This window comes from Dermacentor albipictus, chromosome 6 (genome assembly GCF_038994185.2).
Source record: "Dermacentor albipictus isolate Rhodes 1998 colony chromosome 6, USDA_Dalb.pri_finalv2, whole genome shotgun sequence".
Classification (NCBI taxonomy): domain Eukaryota; kingdom Metazoa; phylum Arthropoda; class Arachnida; order Ixodida; family Ixodidae; genus Dermacentor; species Dermacentor albipictus.
In genome coordinates, this window is record NC_091826.1 from 48,019,900 (window position 1) to 48,042,223 (window position 22,324).

The window sequence follows — 22,324 nt, forward strand, 5'->3', positions numbered from 1 at the left end:
CCCTGACGATAAACATTCACAAATCTCATCCATGAGATTCGTGAATGAAAGGAGGAAAGATTCGCTAACCATGGACTGAGCCCGGTCGGCTACCTCGCACTGGGAGAAGGACAAAAGGGGGCGGGGAAGCTTAAGAGGAGAAGAGAAAGTCCATTGTCGACGTCGCCGACGTATTCACGGTTCTCCGTCCTATGTCGCGGACGGTCGCTTAGCGGCGGTGGCCTCCTTCGGAAATCGCAGCAGCAGCACCTTTGTGGCCCTTTGAAAATTGTTACATGCGAGGCCACGCGGCCTTGTTCAGAGAGAAAGGTCTGGCTGACAGCTGTGCCGCAGATGCGAAAAGATTGGGTGGCTATGCATGCGTCCGTTTGAATTTGCTGCCACAATTACGGGTGTTATAAGATCAGCAGCGCTAATTTGAGATAGTTGATTTGAACGGTTGCACGTTCAAGACCACTGACGCTGCCGCGACAGTACCTGTTTTATGCATTGCATATTGCAATCACTCAGTTCAGCCCTTGGGCGCGGCCGGGCAGCCACCATTGAGGGTATGAGCGATTGTTCATTGCTGCGCCTCTCATATGTGGGTCTATTCATATGTGGGTCTATTTTAAGTTTGCTATGTTTGTTATTAAGTTGCTTCTATTTTTATGCGTTGCATATTGCAATCACTCAGTTCAGCCCTTGGGCGCGGCCGGGCAGCCACCATTGACCTTTAGCGCAACCACGTGACGTGACGTCACGACCGCCGGAGGAAAAGCTGGGCCCCAACTCGCGCAATATGCAACGCATTCTTGGCTTAACCAAGCTAAGCCTGGCCATATTTTTTTTTTTGCGAAACGCTGCACACGAGCGCGATAAGGAAGGTGCAGCAGGGCGGACGGGAAATTTCACATCAACCGAAAACGCCTGGGTTGTGGGAAAAAGCGTTGAAGCTAGCAACACGAAGCTTTCAGGGCACCGCAATGTGTACGCTTGTGTCGGAGACCTGCGCTTGCACAGGATTTTTGGCTACCGCATTTTGCAGCGATCGCATAGGTATGTCGCGTTTCCTCTTAATTCTGTCTCATTTCGCCTCGAGTGGTTCAACGAAGTCGTTAGGACGAACTGCATGCAAGGCAGCAAATGCCAGGACGATGCTAGCAAGCTTTGCCGCTGCGCACTAGCGTGGAGTAACGGTTAAAAACTCTGTGGTAAGTGGGACCCCTTGGGAACGAAAACGCTCAAAAGCGCGATCGAGACAACACCAAGCCTTTCTCATGCCGTAAGAAATCAAATTCGAGCCCAACTCAGCATATATCCTCACTCTCTCGTGGCTACACAACCTACAAAGCGCACGGCACGCTCTCACAAGTTCGACAGACGTGCGAAGCCCCGCCCCCGCAACCTCTTTCCGGTACTTCCCGCGCATCGCCCGATCTCCCCCTCCACGCCCCCACCCTCCTATTTCTACGACTCACTAGACCCCCGCAAGCCATTGTCCGGTGTATGGCGTACCCTACGGGGTCTTTGCTCAAGTCCCCAGCAACGACACCCATTCAACGCCCTTGCTCTCTATCAAAACCGCTGTGAGATAGACGTCGCAGAGGAATTTTGTGCGAACGTCGCCGGCGGCACAGTTTCAGTCCCTGACATGGCTCTAGGCAACATCCCCGGCCCACGAGATGCAAGTATGGACGTTCCATTCTCTATGGAAGAGCTAGAAGCTGCTATGGCGCTCTGTAAGTGTTCGTCTTCACCGGGGCCCGATGGCATAACATATACTGCTTTGCGCCACCTAGGCAGAGAAGCACGAAGAGAACTCCTCAGCATTTTTAATAGTTCATGGCAAGATGGTGTCGTCCCACAGGAATGGAAACGCAGCCGTCTGGTACCGCTTCTAAAAGCAGGAAAGTCACCGCTCGAACTGGCATCCTATCGGCCTATAGCTCTTGCCAGCTGCGTCGGGAAGCTCATGGAACGTATGATCCTCATGCGTCTCGAATGGTACCTTGAACACCACAAGATTTACCCTGACTCTATGGCGGGATTTCGACGGGGTCGTTCATCGATTGACAATGTCATCGATCTAGTAACATCTGTGGAACAACAAAAATATCGGAAGCGATTATCAGTAGCACTCTTTCTTGACGTGAAAGGCGCTTACGACAACGTTTTCCATCAAACCATTCTAGACGCACTTTTGACAATAGAACTAGGAGGACGAGTATATCGATGGGTCAGTAACTACTTGACACAAAGGTCCTTGTTCGTACGAACGGAACATGGTCCGACTACCGACCACTACACATGCCGAGGCGTTCCCCAAGGTGGTGTTCTAAGCCCTATTCTTTTCAACCTCGCGCTTCTTGGGCTGGCCGAGTCCCTACCGGAAACAGTGAGTGTTTCAATCTACGCCGACGACATCTGCATCTGGACATCAGCGGTCACTCGCCTGCAGGTTCGCGCACGGCTACAGAAAGCAGCAACACAGGCATCTGACTACCTTCACGCACAAGGCCTTACCATCTCAACAGACAAATGTGCGTTAGTCGCTTTTACGCGAAAAGCGATGACTCCTTATCCGGTATGCATCAATGGTCAGCCTATCTCCTACAAGAGAAGTCACCGGTTTTTGGGCGTCATTATAGACCGAGACCTTACTTGGAGCCCTCATGTTGCCCACTTAAAGAAGAAGCTCACATCTATTGTTCACGTCTTCAAGTTCATCGCCGGCAAAAGATGGGGATCGTCAGTGGGCTCCATGCTACAGTTATATCGAGCACTGTTCATCGGATTCCTACGCTACAGTTCTCCCGTGCTTGCTAAAACATGCAAGTCAAATCTTCGAGAACTTCAGAGCGTGCAGGCGCAGGCACTACGTGTTTGCCTAGGCCTTCCGCGCAGCGCCTCAACAGCTGGAACCATTGTAATGGCTCAAGACCATCCGATCACGACTTATATTAGTACCGAAACGCTTAGAGCCCATGTTCGTCATGTTTCACGGATGCAGTCAAGCTCTCTTGCGTGCCTGCCGGAACGACGACCACAGGCGTCTTTCTCCAACAAGGTCAGCATCCATCGTGCCTCCTTACCATCGGGTTTCACACCCTCTGCACGTTCAACCTCAGCTTTGTGGTGTTTAAAACAACCTCAAGTGCGTCTTACGGTTCCAGGAATAAGAAAGAAGACCGACCTGCCTACCTTGACCTTGAAGCAAGCAGCTCTGGACTGCTTGCACACTTTCTACTTTGATCGAATACACATATATACGGATGGCTCTTCCACTCAGACCAGCTCCACCAGCGCAGTGGTTATACCATCACGATCACTAAGCATCCAATACAAGATCTCTCATTTGACAACATCGACTGGTTCGGAGCTTGTTGCCCTCCGAGGTGCCGTTGATTATATTAATAACCAACCGGCTAATCGGTGGGCTATATTCTGCGATTCCAAGGCGGCCTTACAATGTCTTCTGGCATCTCTTCGTCGCGGGTCATGTGAACAACTCGTGTCGGAGATACGAGAAATGCACCATATCATGATCGCGAAAGGACACGACGTCGTGTTTCAGTGGCTGCCTGGTCATTGCGGTATCTCCGGCAACGACCTCGCTGACGAAGCTGCTAGAAAAGCACACGAAGGAGCAACCCTTGTTTCAATACCTTTATCGCGGACCGATGCAGCCCAACACTTAGGCAAGCTAGCGCACTCTTTGACATTGGAGAAGTGGCACACATCTGAATTCACTCACCACCGCTTGCATTCCCTCGATCCCTCTATGCAACTGCAGCTGTTACCAGGTCTTCCGCGAAATGAGGAAACAGTGCTGTGCCGCTTACGTTTGGGAGTCGCATTCACAAATGCTTATGCATTTCTGATTGGAATGGCTGATAGCGCCGAGTGCAATGCCTGCGGTGTCGAGGAAACCATAGAACACCTACTGTGCTACTGCCCATCTTATGAAAACGAAAGGCAAGACCTCTGCACAGCTCTCAATCAGCTAGATGGGAAGCCGTTCACCTCGAAGAAGATCTTGGGACCATGGCCTCGCATATCGCAGCTACAAAAGGCCACAAAAGCGCTGCTGCGATATTTGAAAGCGACCGGATTGAGTGAGCGCCTGTGATTCGGACTGAGTGACCGACTGATATCTCCAGTGGACTTTCTCTTCTTTTCATCTTTCCGTCCCCCTTTCCCTTTCCCCAGTGTAGGGTAGCCAACCGGGCTCAGTCCTGGTTAACCTCCCTGCCTTTCTTTTATCATTTTCTCTCTCTCTACGCGCGCCTTTCAGGCGACGAGTGTCGCGTCCCCCTTGCGCAGGTAGCGTATCCAACCATCACATTGTGCAACATTGAGAAAGCTAAAATAGATAAGGGATAAAAAGAAAAGAAAGGAAAGAGTTTATTGTCCAGCTATCTCGTCGACACACGAGATACCCTTTTATAATTGGCCTTTCTCGAATACGGACGAAAGCAAGCATGCGTGCAGGGAACATATATATGCACGGGGTGTTTCACGTAACTTGTGCCAACGATTTTTAAGACATGGTTAGCCGCAGCTGAATGAAACCAACGGCATATGGCTTGCCGTGATGTGCCGCTCCTTAGAGTATCTTTATATTCCGCTTAATTAGTTAATTAACTAACATGAATTATGCAAAATGTTTTAATATTCACTTTAGGGCCAAATGCATTTCGTTGCGTTGTAGAGGACTGGTAGAGGGGACACTATAACGCGATGAAACGGGCTACAATTTCTGAACTAGGGCACAGATCCTCAAGTTCTCAAGTATCCGGAAAAAAGTGCTTAATGGCTTCAGTGTTGAACTCAGTCCAGACCAGTACGTGTCCAATGATTCACTCCTTCTTCAAGGGAGGCGATCGCTTAGTTTGTCAAGCACGGTCGAGGACGCCTTTCTTTTCGTACTGTAAAGGGCACCGTCGAAACGGACGTGCCAGGTCCCCTCCCGGCAGCCGATATCTCCTTCTAACGCATTTGATTCCCTTGACCCCTCTTAAGCCAGCACAGGATAGCCAGCCAGTACTTACACAGGCTAACCTTCTTCCCTGTCTTTTTTCTCCTGCCATAGGCAATCGCTTAAAATTGTGTGCAGTATAGACAAAAACAAAACGTATGGCATTTCAATAGCGACAACCCTTTCTTAGCCAGCAACCCCCATCCGCTTTCCTAAATTTATATAGCTGGCTATCAGACTTCGAAGCTGAACCGGCGAAAGATGACAAATTAAAATTTTGAAGATAGAAAAGTTATTGGTGGGTGATCACCGAAGTCAAACGTTAGCTTGACGCGGTAACCATGCTCAGAAGTCCGGTTGCGCTTAACCCCCTCAACACCTTACGTATAATTTTCAAATACGTTGTGCTCGACACGCCCAAATCCTTCTTTAAGGGAAGAACTGTATATGTGTACGCAAATCCCTCAATAGCATTAGCAATAAGTGTTTTCGCTCCCGCGTATTTAGATAGGTACCAAGAGCTGAAGCTTCTTAACACCCAACGCGACAACCTAAGCGATCAAGTATTCGAACACAGCCACACACAAAAAAAATGCGGAATTGGGAACGTGTGTATCTTACTGGGGCATACACCGTCTACCGTCCGCCGTCTTGGACATTCAGTGATTCATATGCGAAGCGCCAGAACCGATCTAAACGCCGTACGTCTCTTCGCAATGAACATGTACGCGGACTGGTGAATCTTGTCAAAATACCCCGTAGCGTTGAATTCTATCGCTTTGATGTTTAACAACTGCACACATGTAGATGAGAAGGCGGCTGTACATTAAACCTGGCTATGCGAGTGCACTCTTGAGAAATGTTCGCTACCCATTTCCTCATAAATAATCACCACACATGCCCGAAACATACATACTAAATCTACAAAGAAAATATGTAAACATGATAAGGACAAACTAAACAAGGAAAAGCGACCAACTTGCTCCCGCACTACTACGCGCGTAAATCATGAAGGTTATTTTTTGAAGTACTCTTAACAATGAACACTTAGTTCTACATAGAATTCATAAAAATCGACAAATGCACTCAAATTGATAAGTTTGTGGCGACACACTCTGCGCATATTTCTGCGCACCTTCCATCTTATCATCTGGCCAAGCATACCACAGCTGCACGCTGGATTGCGTGGTCGATAAAGCATAGCGCCACCGCCATGTCACCCGAGGTATGCGTCACCGACGGTGGCTTTAAAAACAGGCTGCCTGGCTGAGAAAAGCCGCCTGCCACCATCCGCTACTTCGACGAACGTAGCGTTGGTATGCCCGTCCGCTGCCATCGTTCATCGAATAAAGAAGCGTTACGTTTTCATGTTGGGATTCGTCCTTCGCTAGACACGACATCCCCACAAGTTCTATAAAAAAACTCCATCTGGCTATGGGCTTAGCACTGTCGTCACGAAAATTTAACGCTTGTCCAAGCGACTTAAATTACCTGGAAAACAGACTCCCTGTCAATCGTACTGCGGACATTCTACTAGCGTCTGGGGTGCCGCAGTATAGGGGCAGATCGCATTCTCAAGGTCATTAGACTTCTATGACTTTTTTTTTCTCTCTTTCTTTTTCACCGTGTCTTTATACTGCCTGAAATAGCAGCGACGGAATGGCCACGACGAGGCAACGCCGCATCATCTGTTGCGAGTGCAGCCAGCAAGCCAACCAGCAAGCCGGCGCGCGGCCCATTGCAATCCGTGCAACGAGGCCGCGTGTGGGACGTCCCAGTCGAGGCATGCAGGCGACGCGTCGACGGTTCCCGGTAGCGCGGTGGAAGCGTGGTTGTGTACTACGCCACACTGATTCCCTTTTAAAGGCGTCGCGGCCTTGCCTTCCAAAGCCTCTGTGTGGGACGCGAGCCAGCGACTGCGGCGGCGTTGTATTGCAGCGCCTCGCCGGTCGCGTTTCCTTTTTTCTTTCTGTCTCGTTGCTTTTCCTTTCGTTTCGGTCCGTTCGGCTCGACTACCTGCGTGCGTCGGCGCGTAGTACGCCCTCCTTCACAACTTGGCCGCAGTGCGCGAGCGTCATAAAGATCGGAGAGCGATAAAGGGATTCATCGGTTGACCATATATTTGCAGACGCGAAGAAGGGTGGCGCGGCGCCCACGTGACTCTGCGCCGGCTATCCACGCTAGGACGTGGATATTTCTGCGTTTCCGCGGCCAGGCCTATACTATGCTAATACTCTCGAGCAGTTCCGGCAGTTCTCTTGAACGTCTTAGTGAGATGCCTCCACACTTGCCAGCGTCTGGGAGAGAAAGTTGGTTCGTTGAATGACGGGTGTTTAATTTTGGAAGGGGAGTGGCTGTTCACCGTGTAGCAGGTAGTTTTCGCGTAACGTCATGGACGCGGCTTCTCTCGCCGTTCTGGTACCTGAAAATGGCGGCCACCATGATGTCAGTGCACTGCAATATACATGCGTACATTGTTTTGCTTTCGGACAGTGACCGTTCTGTTTTTCACCCGGGTATCACTGTAATCTATATTGTTTCTCGGCGCGTAGTGTCTCTCTTTAGGCGGCTTCTCGGCCTGTTACTACCCCGAGATGGCGGCCATGATGACGTCACGCGAACCATCGACACGGGGAATGGGAAGGAGAATAATATGTGTCTGAAGCTGAAGTCTTGCAGTACAGATTCCCTGGCAAAATACAGGAGAGGCTACACGGCCTGGCGACGGTTCCTCTATAGAGCCGACCACCGGTCGGACCCACCCACCGTAGATTGGCACCCATTCCGAGCGGATGCTCTTTTAGGACCGATTTACGCTCGAGCCGCCCATCGCCGCAAGCCGCACCGCACGCTTGCGGTCGCGCGAAAAATTGCACGTATCCAGCACTTGTGCACAAATTACCATTTACACTGTGTGCACAGTGTATACGTTACACATCGTAAACCGAAATTTGTGCACAAGTGTTTGATACGTGCAATCTTCCGCGCGACCGCACGCGTGCGGTGTGGCTTGCGGCGATGGGCGGCTTGAGCGTAAATCGGCCCTTACTGCTGTTACTGCGCCGTTTCATCCGCTGGACAGTTCCACATCGGGTGTTTGTAACGCCTCATATAGATATCACAAGGACGGTGCATTTCGATCTATGACGTCACGCTACCCTGCTACGTTACCGGTGTGGTCACGCCGGGCTCGATGATGAACATTTCTGTCCAAGTAACATGACGTCACAAAGCAGACTGCACATGCCTGCTACACAGGAGGCGTTGGCGTTTGGGGATGGATCGTACAGGTTGTTTGCAGTCGGGGCAGGTGTCGATCGCAAGTGGGGACGCCATGTCTGTCGTGTCATCGTCGTCTTAAAATCGGGGTCCTTTGATACTTACAGTAAAACTTAGCGTAAAGCAAAGAACCGCGTGCAAGGTATTGTCTTCTCATTAGCGTAGCACAAGTCGCCACCAGCTGGTCAGTCGTAGACTACGAAAAAAAAATCGTTTTCGTAGCCTACTCGGTACGTCTATAAGGGCTAATCGAGAGGTACGGCGCGCATCCCGAAAAATACTTGCTTCCTACCTCCTGCCGCGTCTACATGTTCAAAATGCCTGTCATCGTCGACTGCAAGGCCCGTCTATCCGTGGAGGCGTAAACGTGAGCGTAACTGCGGACACGGACAAGTGGAGAAAACGAATCGCTTCGTACAAGAGGCCTATAACTATACAGAATGCATTGGTGCAGCTTCTACGAAACTGGCGCGCCATTAATTTCCCACTGAGGCGGAATTATTGCGTGACTGTGACCAATCGGGTGCTCGTCTCGTGCACCCGATTGGTTGTGTGGCACCTGCAAAGCCGGTGGCGGCGCTCCGCATGAAGCTGTTGTTTTGAGATGCCTGGTAGCTGTTTTGAGGGCGCTGTTTCCGCAGCACAGCAGCAGCTGATTCGCGTGCTTTGTTGCCACCAAAACGCTTTGCCCCGCGTATATTCTTTGAACAGCTTCAGCTTCTTTGCCTCCGCGCATTCTGTGAACGGAATGAATCATCCATATTTCCTCTAGCAGAGAGCGATGCTCGATGTCTACGGAACAAACTATGCGGTAGAATGTCCAAGGAAACTTGGTTCATAAATGATGCGCAGAACTCTCAATTATGTGATATAGATCCTGGAATACAATTCAATATCCCGTTTAAAATTAGTCTGTTGAAGCAACAGTTCACAGGCTACCATTAGGCAATGCCTATACCAAAAGCTTCCCTGTATAGGATAAGAAAAACTAACAGTGGTACATGCTCATGTGAAGAGGCAGAAGACGACATACAACACCTTCTTCTACACTGTAAAAATCACGATGCTTCCCGCAAGAATCTGTTGAAAAAACTGCATGGCTTGGATAGACGGCCACTATCCATAGGAAAAATTTTATGCCCATGGCCAACAGAAAAACTTCAAAACATCGCTGCGCGCGCCTTAGTACAGTTTTTGGAGGAATCAAAAATATCACAAAATACTAAGTCATACAATAGTTATAGCTCCGCATTGTTATTATTAACAGGCACCCTTAATTACATGTTCATTGTGTATTTGTGTTCATGTAGCCTTTGTATTTGTCGCACTTAGAGTGCGGCATTCAAGTGCCCAACATCATCTGTGCGAACATCTTTGTTTTGTGCACATTTATACTGTGTGAACTCATGTGTTGCGTGTGAACATTTCGGTTTTGCAAGTATTTAGGCTATGTGAACGCTTCTGTTGCGCGAACATTCATTTACGTTGTACTACTGAGACTTTGTACGTGAATGTTCGTTCACGTGTTCATTTGTCCAGTTTGGTGACTGTTGACAACGTTCCTACGATAACTATCACCTAAGAGAAGAGGAGTAGCCGGCGCCACACATAGGCCCCAACATCTCCTTAAATACATTTAATTATTTTAAAAAATCTAAGCCTAAAATCTAAAAATCTAAAAAAACTCTGAGAGTGCCCTCACGGCGGGCTCTGCTGATACGACGTCCAGCCAAGGACCCAATAACACTTTGCCGCTCAACGGCCTGTATCCTAAACACACACCATATGCACAGAGTGCTTCGTGGTGTCGTTCTGTATCTCTTCGCTTTCTGCGCTGTTTACCATCCCAAACCGTCATGCTGGACCAGCTAACCCAGCATCACAGGCTTCTTCAACCGCACAAAAAAAAAATGCTTCATAAATCTTTAATGTGCATTGTTTATTCTCCCTTCCGCTGCCTTCTTGTTGTAGCCGTGTGTCGTTGAAGTACAACCGTATAGGCCGCTGCCCACAAAAAAGAAAAAAGAAAGGGAAACAAGCAATAAACGAGCGCACCTCGTCGATACAAGACCGCAAACAGCCGTTCCCGCGAGGTCGTTCAGGCCGTTCCGTCCGTAGAAGTTATTGCCGTTCCCAGCCAACCGTTGGGGGGAACACGAGAAAAGAGGGCGCTGCGGGCCGTATGCGTAGTAAAAGCGCCCTCTCGCGTCACGTCTGAAGAGACAAGCGCGGTAACGACCGTTGGCATGGCGTGACAGCGATTCGTTTGTTTCCCGCGGTGCTCTAAGCGTTTCCCGAACGTTTACTTCTGCGCCTTCCTGGCGTTCGGAAACGGGCCCGTTTTCTCTTAACGGGGGGACCACGTCGTGTCGGGCTAATTCGAGGCGATCGCTCGCCGCATCGGTGGCGAGGAGCTCGGTGCGCCGACGATAAGTGAATAAAGGGGGCCCTCGAACTACGGCCCACGACGGGAAATTGCCGTTGTATTGCATATTTCATATACTCCGGTCGCCAGGCGTTGCTGACGCTGCTCCTGTGGGATGCCGCCTGCATTCTCTTAACTTATAGCGAGCACGTATGCGTCGACGTCTTCACGAGGCAGAGGTTCGCAGGAAGGTAGAAACTTACACAGTGATTAATCGTGGCTGAGCAAGGGATGTCAATGGAGTCAACGGGGAGGCCGGTAGGCGAAGAAAGCTTCGCTTTGCAGTAACTCCTCGATCGCTGTCTTCTCCGCGTCATCAGGAATTAGGGAATTCAACAGGTATGTCCAGCCTAATTAAAGTCGCGACTAGGGTCAAGAACGATGATGACTCGTAGGCTTTTCTGGCGCAAGGGTCAGGTTTGGGCAAAGGGTGGCACGACTAATTTAAGTAATCTGCGCTTATAAAAAGCAGTCCGGTGCAAGGTAGTCACGCGAAACAAGTGATTAGCCGTGGCACTGAACAAGGGATGCCACTGGAGTCAACGGGGAGGCCGGTAGACGAAGAAAACTTCGCTTTGCAATAACTCCTCGATCGCTGCCTTCTCCGCGTCATCAGGAATTAGGGAATTCAACGGATATATCCAGCCTCATTACAGTCGCGACAACGGTCAAGAACGATGATGACTTGTAGGCTTCCCTGGCGCAAGGGTCAGGTTTGGGCAAAGGGTGGCACGACTAATTTAAGTACTCCGCGATTATAAAAAGTAGTCCGGTGCAAGGTGGTCACGCCAAATACTTCGGTAAAAAGCGTCGGCGGATAGAGCCGTACCAAAGACAATGGATGAATGCACAGCGCAAAAAACTGGCAGTAAGTTGCGAAGATGCGGTGTACCACGACATATGTATTGATTGCTACTAATCGATTGAGTCAATGAGTGAAGCGGAGTTCATGAGAACTGGCATGTGAGCCGCACCATAACAGTTTCTCCCAGGCTGTTATGGACGTGTGTAAAGAGCCTGGGCTGAGACTCGCGATCGAGGAATGCAAAACGCTCGATCGCTTGGATTTAGGCACACGCTAAAGAACGACGCTATAGTCATAGTTAATCCGGAAGTCCTCCCGTACATTAATTGCACCTCTCATAGCTCGTTAGTTTCTTTCGGACTTCAAAGGGCATAATAAGAAGAAACTAAATCAGTTTAAACGGATGAATTGTTCTTTCAAAACTACATTTTCGTTAATTGCGCGGTAGCATGTTGTTTATTAGAATACAAATTGAAGCTCCAAGTCGCACGTATTGAAGTTCGCGCCTTAACGCCAGCGCCCTTACGTCACTATGACGTCAGAAATTTCAAACTTTCTTTTTCTCGTCTGTTGAGTTCTTGTTAATCAGTAAACTTGTACGAATTAAGATGCAGTCCTTGGTTCTTTTGCAATTGAACACATTCGCCATGAAAACGCCATGACGTCACGCTGAGCGTATATCGGAGCTAAGGCCCAGCGACGGTATCCTCGAGTTACAGACGCGAATCTCGAAGGCTGTGTTTTACTTCCGGCTACGCACCGGAAGTAATTTTGGAACCACAAGAGAGCCCATGGCTTGTAGAATGCAATGCGATTGCGATGCGAATGCGATTGTAGAATGCAATTCACTAATAAAGCTCAAGTGACTTTTCCCTTCCCAGTCCCGTTGAACCCCATAAATCAATAAATCCATCTTGTTACAAGCGCTCGGACTAATGGCCACGAGGCTATTGCATCAGCTTGATGTGACCTATATAGGCGAATTGTTGCTATACCTAAGAAAACTACTGCAAATGCATATACAAATGACAATTAAAGATAAATAACCTCTTTTTGTTATGACAATACTTTGTGCGCCTCGTTTATATATCTCAATTTGTGTTTCCTTGAAATGCCCTCTCTTTCTTTTTTTTTTTCTTCCGGTGTACGACTCTCTCTCCTTTTTATAAAATGGATGAAAAAATCTTCAATCATTTGATTGCCGTATTGAGCCAAATCCAGATTTTCTTGTTTAGCCTTCCTAACTATGTGCTAAGTTTTTAGCATAATTATTCGACATTGGTTTTACAATGAGTATTTACGCTATGCGTGTCTGTGCAACGAATAATTGATTAATCAGACTAAAGTTGTGCTTTGCCCTTTTTTTCATTACAATTGCTTTTTTTCGTCACGCGTTGTTCAATTCCCCTGTCACTACATACAGCAATCACCGTGTACAGAGCTTTGTAAAGTTGCTCGCGCTCTCTTTCTATCTCCCCCTTCCGCTCTCTTTCTCTCTTTATCGTGAGGCTTATAGCGCGTTAAAAAGACAAGGACGAAAGTGAGACGTGACACACACAGCGCCTGTGTGTGTCACGTCTCACTTTCGTCCTTGTCTTTTTAACGCGCTATAAGCCTCACGATGTCTTACCAACAAGCTCAAATCACTGCTTTACAGCTCTCTTTATTCCCCTTAACCCTTTCCCCCGTGCAGGGTGGCCAACCGGAACCTCCTCTGGTTAACCTCCCTGCCTTTCTATACATCCTTTTCTCTCTCTCTCTCTCTCTCTCTCTCTCTCTCGCTACTTGTTCCTCGATGTCATTTCATAATGTACATGTGTACGGAAACAAAAAAAAAACGCAGACGAGCCAATATCATGGAAACAAGACTCTCGGGAAGCCATATTGCCCGGGGCAGTCCGAGGACTTCCACACATGCCGTCGATCCGCTCGGGCGAACGTCTCCGTCACGTTTTTTTTTTTTTCCCTCCTGAGCTGCGTTGTTTTTTACGCAGGGATCCATATAGGAGCGATCGAAGCCGGGAAGCCCGACAGGTGCTAACGTGTTTTCGATGTTTGGCGCCGGCCGGAAACGTTTCGCCAGACTGAGCCCACACTGGCGCGACGTGGCTGCGCGTCAAAGCTCGTTCTTGATCGGATTGGCTACTGGATTGGAACGTTGCTGCGTTGGTTGCCAGGTTCGTCGATATCGGCTTTGGTGCTGAAGACTGTTGACGCGTTTTTTTTTTTTTTTCTCTCTCTCTTCCGTAGTATGGCTGTTGATGCTGTTGACGCCACGGTGCTCCAAGTCCCGACGTCGCCGTGGGTGTTTGCTTAACTTGGTGCTGTTCTTTCTTTGTGTGTGTGTTTTGTGTGTGTGTGTGTGTGTGTGTGTGTGTGTGTGTGTGTGTGTGTGTGTGTGTGTGTGTGTGTGTGTGTGTGTGTGTGTGTGTGTGTGTGTGTGTGTGTGTGTGTGTGTGTGTGTGTGTGTGTGTGTGTGTCAGATTGTGGTAAAGTGGGAGTTCTCCGCTAACACGCATAGTTATTTCTATAGGTGCCGGTAAGACACTGATTTCGCTTACGTCTTCTCCTTGATAAGCATGTCTTGTCGGCTGTGGAATTCACCGCGAGCGTGTCATGTAGCGGGTATGGTACACAGGTGCTAATAAATAAATAAACAAACAAATAAATAAATAACGCATACATCCACCGCCAGCGGGACGTGTAGTTACACTGTGTAGTTAAGCGACTGGAAAGGAAGAAGGAAGCAGAATAATTGAATGCGGCAAGTTCGGACGGTAGACGCCGGCTTCGAAGCGAATTTCGAAACTGACACCAGTTCTACAGAAAGCGCCCGCAAATTCCCAGCGAAATGAACTGTTGTGGCGTTAACTTTTTCACAAAGCGCTTTTCTTTTTAAACAGTGCAGGGCCATGGACCTTTAATTCAAACACCATCACCGATACCGCGAAACCAGGCACTGCCTCAGAATGCGTTCCCAGTGGATACACGCCCCTTGATATCTCACCGACTCCGATTCGTAAACTGCAGAACGTGCCATTAAGTGATTAGTTCGAACCTCTTAAGTGACATTTTATTCATTAGCTGATTACCCGCTTGACTTGAACATCTCTCGTCAATTATCCCAATTAATTAGTCGATAACCTGCGTCCGCCTTTCTGCGACATGTGAATCCGTTTTTCGCTTTCTCGCGCAAGTCAGCCTCCTGTACGACTGACATACCTCAACATGTAACATCAGAGTCGTTTAATTAAAAGACTCCCGTAGAACTGTGCCGACGACCGGAAGCAAATTTTGTTTTAATTATCTTAACCTTGCAACGCTGTTAACACTACACGCAAGCTCTCCAGCAGATATCGACGGTATACGAATATTGCATCGCTCACAAACCCGCCGCAGTATGTAGCATGGCCGCTGTGACGTCGCGCTGCTGACTTCGAGGTAGAGGGTTCGAATCCGGCCGCTGTTGCCGCGTTTCAATGGCGCTGAAACCAAAACACGCTCGTGTATACCTCGATTTGGATGCATGCTTATAAAAACCCCTGGCGGAAATTGAAAAAAAAAATCCGGAGCGGTCCTACTATATACCGTGCCTCGTAATCAGATCGTGGCTTTTGGAACGCAAAACTCGAGGATTTAAATAATTTTTTTAATGTAATGCCTAGGGTGGTAAAAAAAAAAGCTGCTTCACTCGCCTGTAGGTTTAGACGTGGGCGAGGAGAGGATGAATTCGATTGGCTGAAGGGCGCGATGAGGGGCAGCCCCCTGCGGTCATAGCCGACACCGGTTTTCCTCGCCTCCAACCAGCGCCGATGTCCTTGTGTTGGGTTTCATGCCTGCGAAGGCAAAAGAAAGGAAAGAAAACAGGAATGTGAGTGACCGTGCGTAACAGCATTATTTTTTTCGGCAATAAGTGAAACAACAGCGGTCTCAGGCAGCTAGAGTCGACGGTCCCACAAGAGGACATGTATTCGTCAGCATCAGCCGACTAAGACAAATGACGGAGACAATGCATCAAAGCTCGGTGAAGAGGCAAGCGAGGAAAAGATTGCGCACTCGAACAGTTCGTCCACGTTTGACGACTACGAGTTCACGGCTATTTGTGACCTAGCTGATAGGAAAAGGCATTCAAACTGTAACACTGTGATTTTTGTTTGATAAACCTTAGGGCTCATTCACAACGACGACTCGCCAAAGGTCGCTCGATTAAGCTTCGTCACAAAGGGAACGGTCCCGAAATGGTCGCTTTGTTTAAACGGCGAGACTGTTTCGAGTCCGTCGCTCGCTCGCAAAATTTTCAGCCGCCCGACGGCAGTTGCGAAGCAGTCGAACCAATTAGCGGCGCGGGGGCGGGAAGTCGGGACACGCTGTTGGTTATTTAACGCGGCGATCGGCGGGCGTGGGTGCAGGCGTTAAACGCCCCGAATTGCGAGAACGGCATTAGTTGCGGGACATTTCGGCGTAGCGAGTGACAGTTAGCGCACATCAGAGTGCTTCCAGGTTATAGTGTTAATGAGACCGTGTCGCAGAAAATCCGGCGTCGTATTTACTGCGACACGACGTAAAAATTTCGGACGAAGTTCTGCATTACACATACCCAATCACTTCTCTACCACCAAAGTTGCTCACACCTTGTATTTCACTCTTTACAAAGTTATTCCTCGGAATTTCGGGAAAGGCAGTCGTCAAACAGACTTTATGGAAAAGAAACACCGACAGCATGTGTCCTTTATGTTAGCTCTTCTCAGAGCAAAATATTAAATGTGCTATACGATAACAAGAGATTGACCCACGCAAGTGGCCGCGTTTCTACCCCAAGGCTCGCCTTCGTGCGCAGACTTCGGCCAGCGTTTCCCGGTAAACGTTACGGTTACTTAAGCTGCAGTATATCCGGGAAGCATGAAAAGCAGTAAGGGGTCCTTGAACGCTATCGCATTCCAATCTTTTAAATGTCCTCCAAATTTATTTCTTTTCATTTCTGACCGCTATTTTTTTTCGAACTATATTGTATAATTGATTCAGCTGACTGATCGAAACACTGTTAACAGTTGTATTGTGACCGCAGGTATACCCTCGCCAAAGTGAGGGGCTTCATGCTCTTTCAAGGTGCCTTGAGGCAGCTTTTATGCGAAGCATATTAACGTAGGTTTCGGGCCTTCGCGCGACGCCCGGCGGTGGCCACCATTGACCCTGAAGTGGGGTCACGTGACATGACGTCACGTGATGACGTCACACAGGCTGCAGATGGGGCCTCATATCGCGCCGTCGGTCGCCTCCCGGCAAAGCCACCTAGAAAAAAATGTAAGGCCTCCGCATCACCTCCTCTCCCCTGTCAATACGTCACGAGAGTCGGATGGTAGCGGTGGATGGGGGAGCGCTGCGATTGTAGAACGCGGCGCGCGTTCTGAAAACAAATTTTCTCCGTGGCTGCAACGCTAGAGCGGCAACACGTGGAGCATTTGCTTGGCGGCTTTGGTGGGGCATGCTGCACCGTAAACGCGATTGCTTTTCTTCGATTTTGCGTGGTTCGTCGTACACGCCCAGTTGAAAATGACAACAGAGGTTGTGTTCAGTACTACAGAAATTTCTGTTGTACAACAGGATTTTTCTGTAGTAACTACAGATTCCTGATGGAGCGACAGACTTTTCTGATGTACAACAGACATTTGTTGTTGCTACTACAGAAGTACAGTCTGTCGTATGTCTGTTGTTACAACAGAAAGCTGAAGCTCTACAACAGATTTTTGTAGTACTACAGAAATTTCTGTTGTACAACAGGATTTTTCTGTAGTAACAACAGATTCCTGATGGAGCGACAGACTTTTCTGATGTACAACAGACATTTGTTGTTGCTACTACAGAAGTACAGTCTGTCGTATGTCTGTTGTTACAACAGAAAGCTGAAGCTCTACAACAGATTTTTGTAGTACTACAGAAAAAATTGTCATCACTACAGGCACCCTGTTGTCCCAACAGAAATGTTCCTGAAGTAACCGGAAAAACTTCTGTAGTGCTACAGGGAGCTGTTGAAATACTACAGAAACCTATTGTGGCAACAGGCCCCCAATTGTCACAACAGAAGTGTTCCTGAAGTAATGCGACCAACTTCTGTTGTACTACATAAAAATGTTGTTGTACGACAGAAGCCTATCATTGCAACAGGCTCCCATTTGTCATAACAGAAGTGTTCGTGAAGTAATGGACAAACTTCTGTTGTACTACAGAGAACTGTTCCACAACGGAAACCTATCGCCGCAACATGTACCCAATGATGACAACAGAAGTGCACTGAAATTGTGTGATGCGACAAGCTTCTGTAGTGCCCGGTTGAAAAAGACAAAAGGAATTCCTGTCGCAACTACAGAAATTCTGTTGTACGACAGAAGTTGTTGACATTTCTTAATTGGGAGACATTTCTGACATTACGACAGAAATTCTGATTTCGCAACAGAAGCATTCTGTCGCGACAACAAGAGTTCTGAAGTCGGAACAACAGCTTTATATCCTGACAGCGACTCCGACGTTACGACACCAATTCTGACGTCGCAGCAGAAACATTCGGTCGCGACGGCCAAGAGTTCCGAAGTCGTAACAGAAGCGATTTCCGTCGCGGTCCTTTAAAATTGTATGTTTGCGCATCGGTGGTGTACACTGTACTTTTCTCTTGCGCGGTATTCAATTGCGCTTCTCTGAAGCCGGCAATGCTGATGGCACCGACACCGGTAATAAAGTCGACGTGGCGAATAGTTATAATTGTGCCGTGACGACGCGGCACCAGCAACGCCCTACCGGCCTCCTCAAAATCGGCCGCTGATGAAAATTAATCATACCATCTGCGGGAATGGCTGCCTATCCGTTTTTTTTTTTGGTAAGATGTGGCACACAGGCCTGTGGACTTACATGTGCTGTTACACTGGCACATTAGTTAATTTCCCAGGAATATTTCACAAGCTTATGCTAAGCGGAAAAGAAGATTTGGGTTGTTCCACAAAGTTGCGTGAAAAGCTGTCTCGCTCGGGTCTCATTAATCTGGTACAGTGCTGCCGTGAGAAGCCAGTATGCTGTCAGAAAGAACTCTCATCCACGAATGTTCATGTAGCTATTTTGCATTGAACACACGAATTATATGCGCGCTCAAAAGTGTAAAGAACGAGAGATAACTGGCGAAACTAGCAGTAATAACCCTAAAAGTCAACGTTGTCTATTTCTGAATTTCTTATTTAATAAGGATATCGTACATCAAAATCGATGTTCTAGCACTGCAAGATGCACCTGTCGATGGTACGAACACTCTTGCTCTTCTAGAGATGCGGCACTTGACGCGGTGGAGTGATAGCGGATCTTGGCTCTCAAAATGCAAATGTAAACATCAGCGCATCGGCACGTCGTACTGTTCACATGGCCAAAACGTACACTCGAAAAGCATGTCAGGGATGGTGCAGTCGTAAGATGCCGGGCTCGGAATCGTGAGGTCGCATGTTCGAATCCTAGGCGAAGACGTTTTTTTTTTAAAAAATTTTTTTTACTTTTATGTTTTTCTTTTTTGTACTAACAAATTTACATAACCTTACGGACGTCTCTGTCAATTCTTAATTAAATATTGATCAAGAACTACACAACTTTCTACTACAGGACGTCACACTACATACAACAGAACTACAGACAACAGAACTACAGGCAACAGAACTACAGGCAACAGAACTACAGGCAACAGAACTACAGAAACAACGTCCCAAAATACGACAGACTCTTAAAATTTCCTGTTGTGTTTTTCAACTGGGCGGAATCGCAACGATGCCTGGCTGCTGTTGCGCACCAAACTGCAAGTCCAATTATGACGGAGGACAAAGTGTCCGAGTGCACAAGTTCCCATCTGACCGAGCCACTCGGGAAGCATGGACGAGAGCAGTTCCTCGGAAGGACTTCTCGCCAACGAAGTACACAGTGGTAAGTATTTCTTCTCTCTATTGTTATTCTGGGTTTCCAGACGAATAGGTTTCGTCAGCATAGTGCGCAATGCATTCGCGCACGCGTGCACAATAGATGGGTCTCTGCACCTGTCGACTCGCTTGTAAATTCAACATTTTCGTCGAGCTTCATACCTGTAACGGCTTGTTTTTTTTTTTAATTTCAGCTCTGTGAAAAGCATTTCTTGCCATCGGATTACTTGAAGACGACATCTTGCACGGACGTGAAGACAGCAAAAGTGGTCGAAGTTGCCATGAAAAACATTCGTCTGAAGAAAACTGCAGTTCCGAGCTTGTTTCCCAATTGCCCTGCCTATTTATCGCGTCCGCAAGTGTGCGTTCGAGAAGCGCCGGCTGCCAAAAGAGCGCGCTTGGAAGCCACATATTTGCAAAAAGCAATAATGCTTTCTCAGCAAACCCAAGCAGAAGAGGACGCCAAAAATCTGGTTGGTAGCTTTGCAGACTTGCTGAAGGCCTTGCCAGCTTTCAGTGTTCAGACTTCTGGACAGTTTTGAACAAGGGCTCCAAGGTTTTCTTTTTGGACTTGTCACTTCAATCTGCTCCTGCAGTCCGTACTTCGGTGATCGTGTCCACAGACCTGCGCGTCGAAGTATTTTTGGGTGAAACGGGTGTGAGGAAGTGTGGTGATGTTTTAGTTCCTGAAAAGCTGTGCGACTTGAGAGATCTGAAAAGTGTGTTACACATGATCGAACAGACACGTACGGATATCAGCACTGAGCGTTCTGAAAAGGCCCGTAATCTACTGACATTGGTTTCGACATTGCTAGAGGAAGTAAGTGGAAAACATTTCGCATGCGAGTTGCAAGAATGGCATTTTGAAGTGCTTAAATTCTTGAAGAGTCAAGTTGATCTTGTTTTGAATGATGCTGGCCGATATCCCCCCGATTTATTGGTTTTTGCTAGCCTTTTGTTCACAATTTCACCTCATGCATATAGATTCCTGAGAAGTTCGATGAAGCTTAAGATGCCACATCCTGATACGATCAGAAGACTGTGTTCATCGTACGATGTACGCCCTGAAACGGAGCAGCAAGAATGTAGCTTTCTTTCCTATGCAAAGCGTATTGTAAGCACATATAAAGAGCATGAAAAGACTGTAACGTTAATGATTGATGAGATTCACCGTCAATCATTTTTTGATTACAAGGCTGGGTTGGTTACTGGTGCTGCGGTAAATTCATCGACTGCAGCAAAAACTGCCCACGTATTTATGATACAGAGCCTGCTTTCTTCAAACAAGGATGTTGTACACATCCTTCCTGTGGCACAAATCGATGCTAAGGCGCTGCACGACTTCCTTCGGAAAATTGTTCTTGATCTAGAGGCATCTGGTTTTAGAATAATCGCAGTGATCTCGGACAATAACTCCATAAACAGAAAAGCCATGTCCTACTTCGCTAAGCCGGCAAGTGTCAGCATTGTTTACCAGCATCCTGCTGACCCATCACGACCCCTATTTTTTGTGGTGGACCCAGTTCACATACTAAAGTGTATAAGAAATAACTGGCTGAATCAAAGAAACATTGGCAAATGCATGTACTTTCCTGAACCGAAGAGTGATGAGGCTGAACCAAAGATACTTACAGCATCTTTCAAGGTATTATGCCAGCTGCACGAAGCTGAAAAGCATGAGCTCTTGAAGCTAGCACCAACGCTCACTTTGAAGGCACTGAACCCCTCAAACATGGAACGGCAGAATGTTAAACTGGCCCTAAAGATTTTTAACTCATCTACTGTTGCTGCTCTCAGTGTTGCAACGTTCCAGCATGCAAAGGAAACCTCTCAATATGTCGACACCATTTTGACTTGGTGGAACATTGTTAACGTCAAGACGCCAAGAAAAGGACAGCGGTTGCGAGATCAATTGCAATGTCCAATAGTTTCATCGTCATGTCCTCAACTAGAATTCTTAGAGAGAATAGTTCAATGGCTTGATTACTGGAGAAGCCTCGAACATGACAATGGCCGCTTGACACGTGAAACGCACATAGCTTTCAGCCACACTACCCATGCCTTGCACGAACTTGCCACATACTGTCTCAAAGAGCTTCATTTCGAGTATGTTCTTTTGGGCAAATTTCAAACTGATAGCTTAGAGGATCGCTTTGGAAAGTACCGGCAATTGTGTGGTGCCAATTACCACGTGTCTATAAGGCAGATATATGAATCTGAAAACAAATTGTGTTTGCAGAAGGTTCTGGACCTGCCAGATTTCGACATTCTCCTGCCACCGAGCGCGAACACGTTGGAGACAAGTGTACATTCAGGAAACGGCCAGTTTCAAGTCACTGTGACCGACTCCGACATTGAGGAAAAAACGTCAAGGCTACCGGCACTAACCTATGTTGCCGGCTATTGTGCCCATGCAGCTCTAAAAAAGCTGACATGCGCATCTTGCAGTGAAAGCCTTGTGATGCAAGACGTCGATCTAGATGACCCTGAGAATGCATTAATCACGAAGATGACAAGGGGTGGCCTGAAGTTCCCACGAGCAGTTGTAGTTAATGCTGTACTCTTTACTGAAATTATATTGGACAAGCTCAGGACACCAGAATATGCCGTACGATTTTTCAGCCTTCCTAGGCAGAAAGATACTCTTGTCGGCCTTGTGTTCGCTACCCTTCATGACTTTGAGGATGTCGATGTGTGTGATTTCGGTCATCCTGCACAGGAGGTAATGGGGCATGTTGTAAGTGCTGCAGCGAATACACTGCTGAACAACTTGTGCCGCACAGAAAACGACAAATTACGCAACGCCAAGAACGACCGAAAATTGCAGACCTCGAAGGCCTGAGATGTTTCTCATTATTTATTTTTTATTCATGAAGCTCTGTTTTGTTGAACATCTACGTATGTTTGTGTTGACA

General features: G+C 47.8%; 1 protein-coding gene across 1 annotated transcript in view; it reads right to left on the reverse strand.

Moving 5' to 3' along the window:
* LOC139061063 (serine/arginine-rich splicing factor 4-like) overlaps positions 1-22,324 on the reverse strand; it is a 174,898-nt gene that overhangs the window by 12,637 nt on the left and 139,937 nt on the right. The window contains exon 3 of the mRNA XM_070540511.1: positions 15,165-15,305. The gene's annotated coding sequence lies outside the window, so the exon portion shown is untranslated. The remainder of the gene's footprint in view (positions 1-15,164; positions 15,306-22,324) is intronic.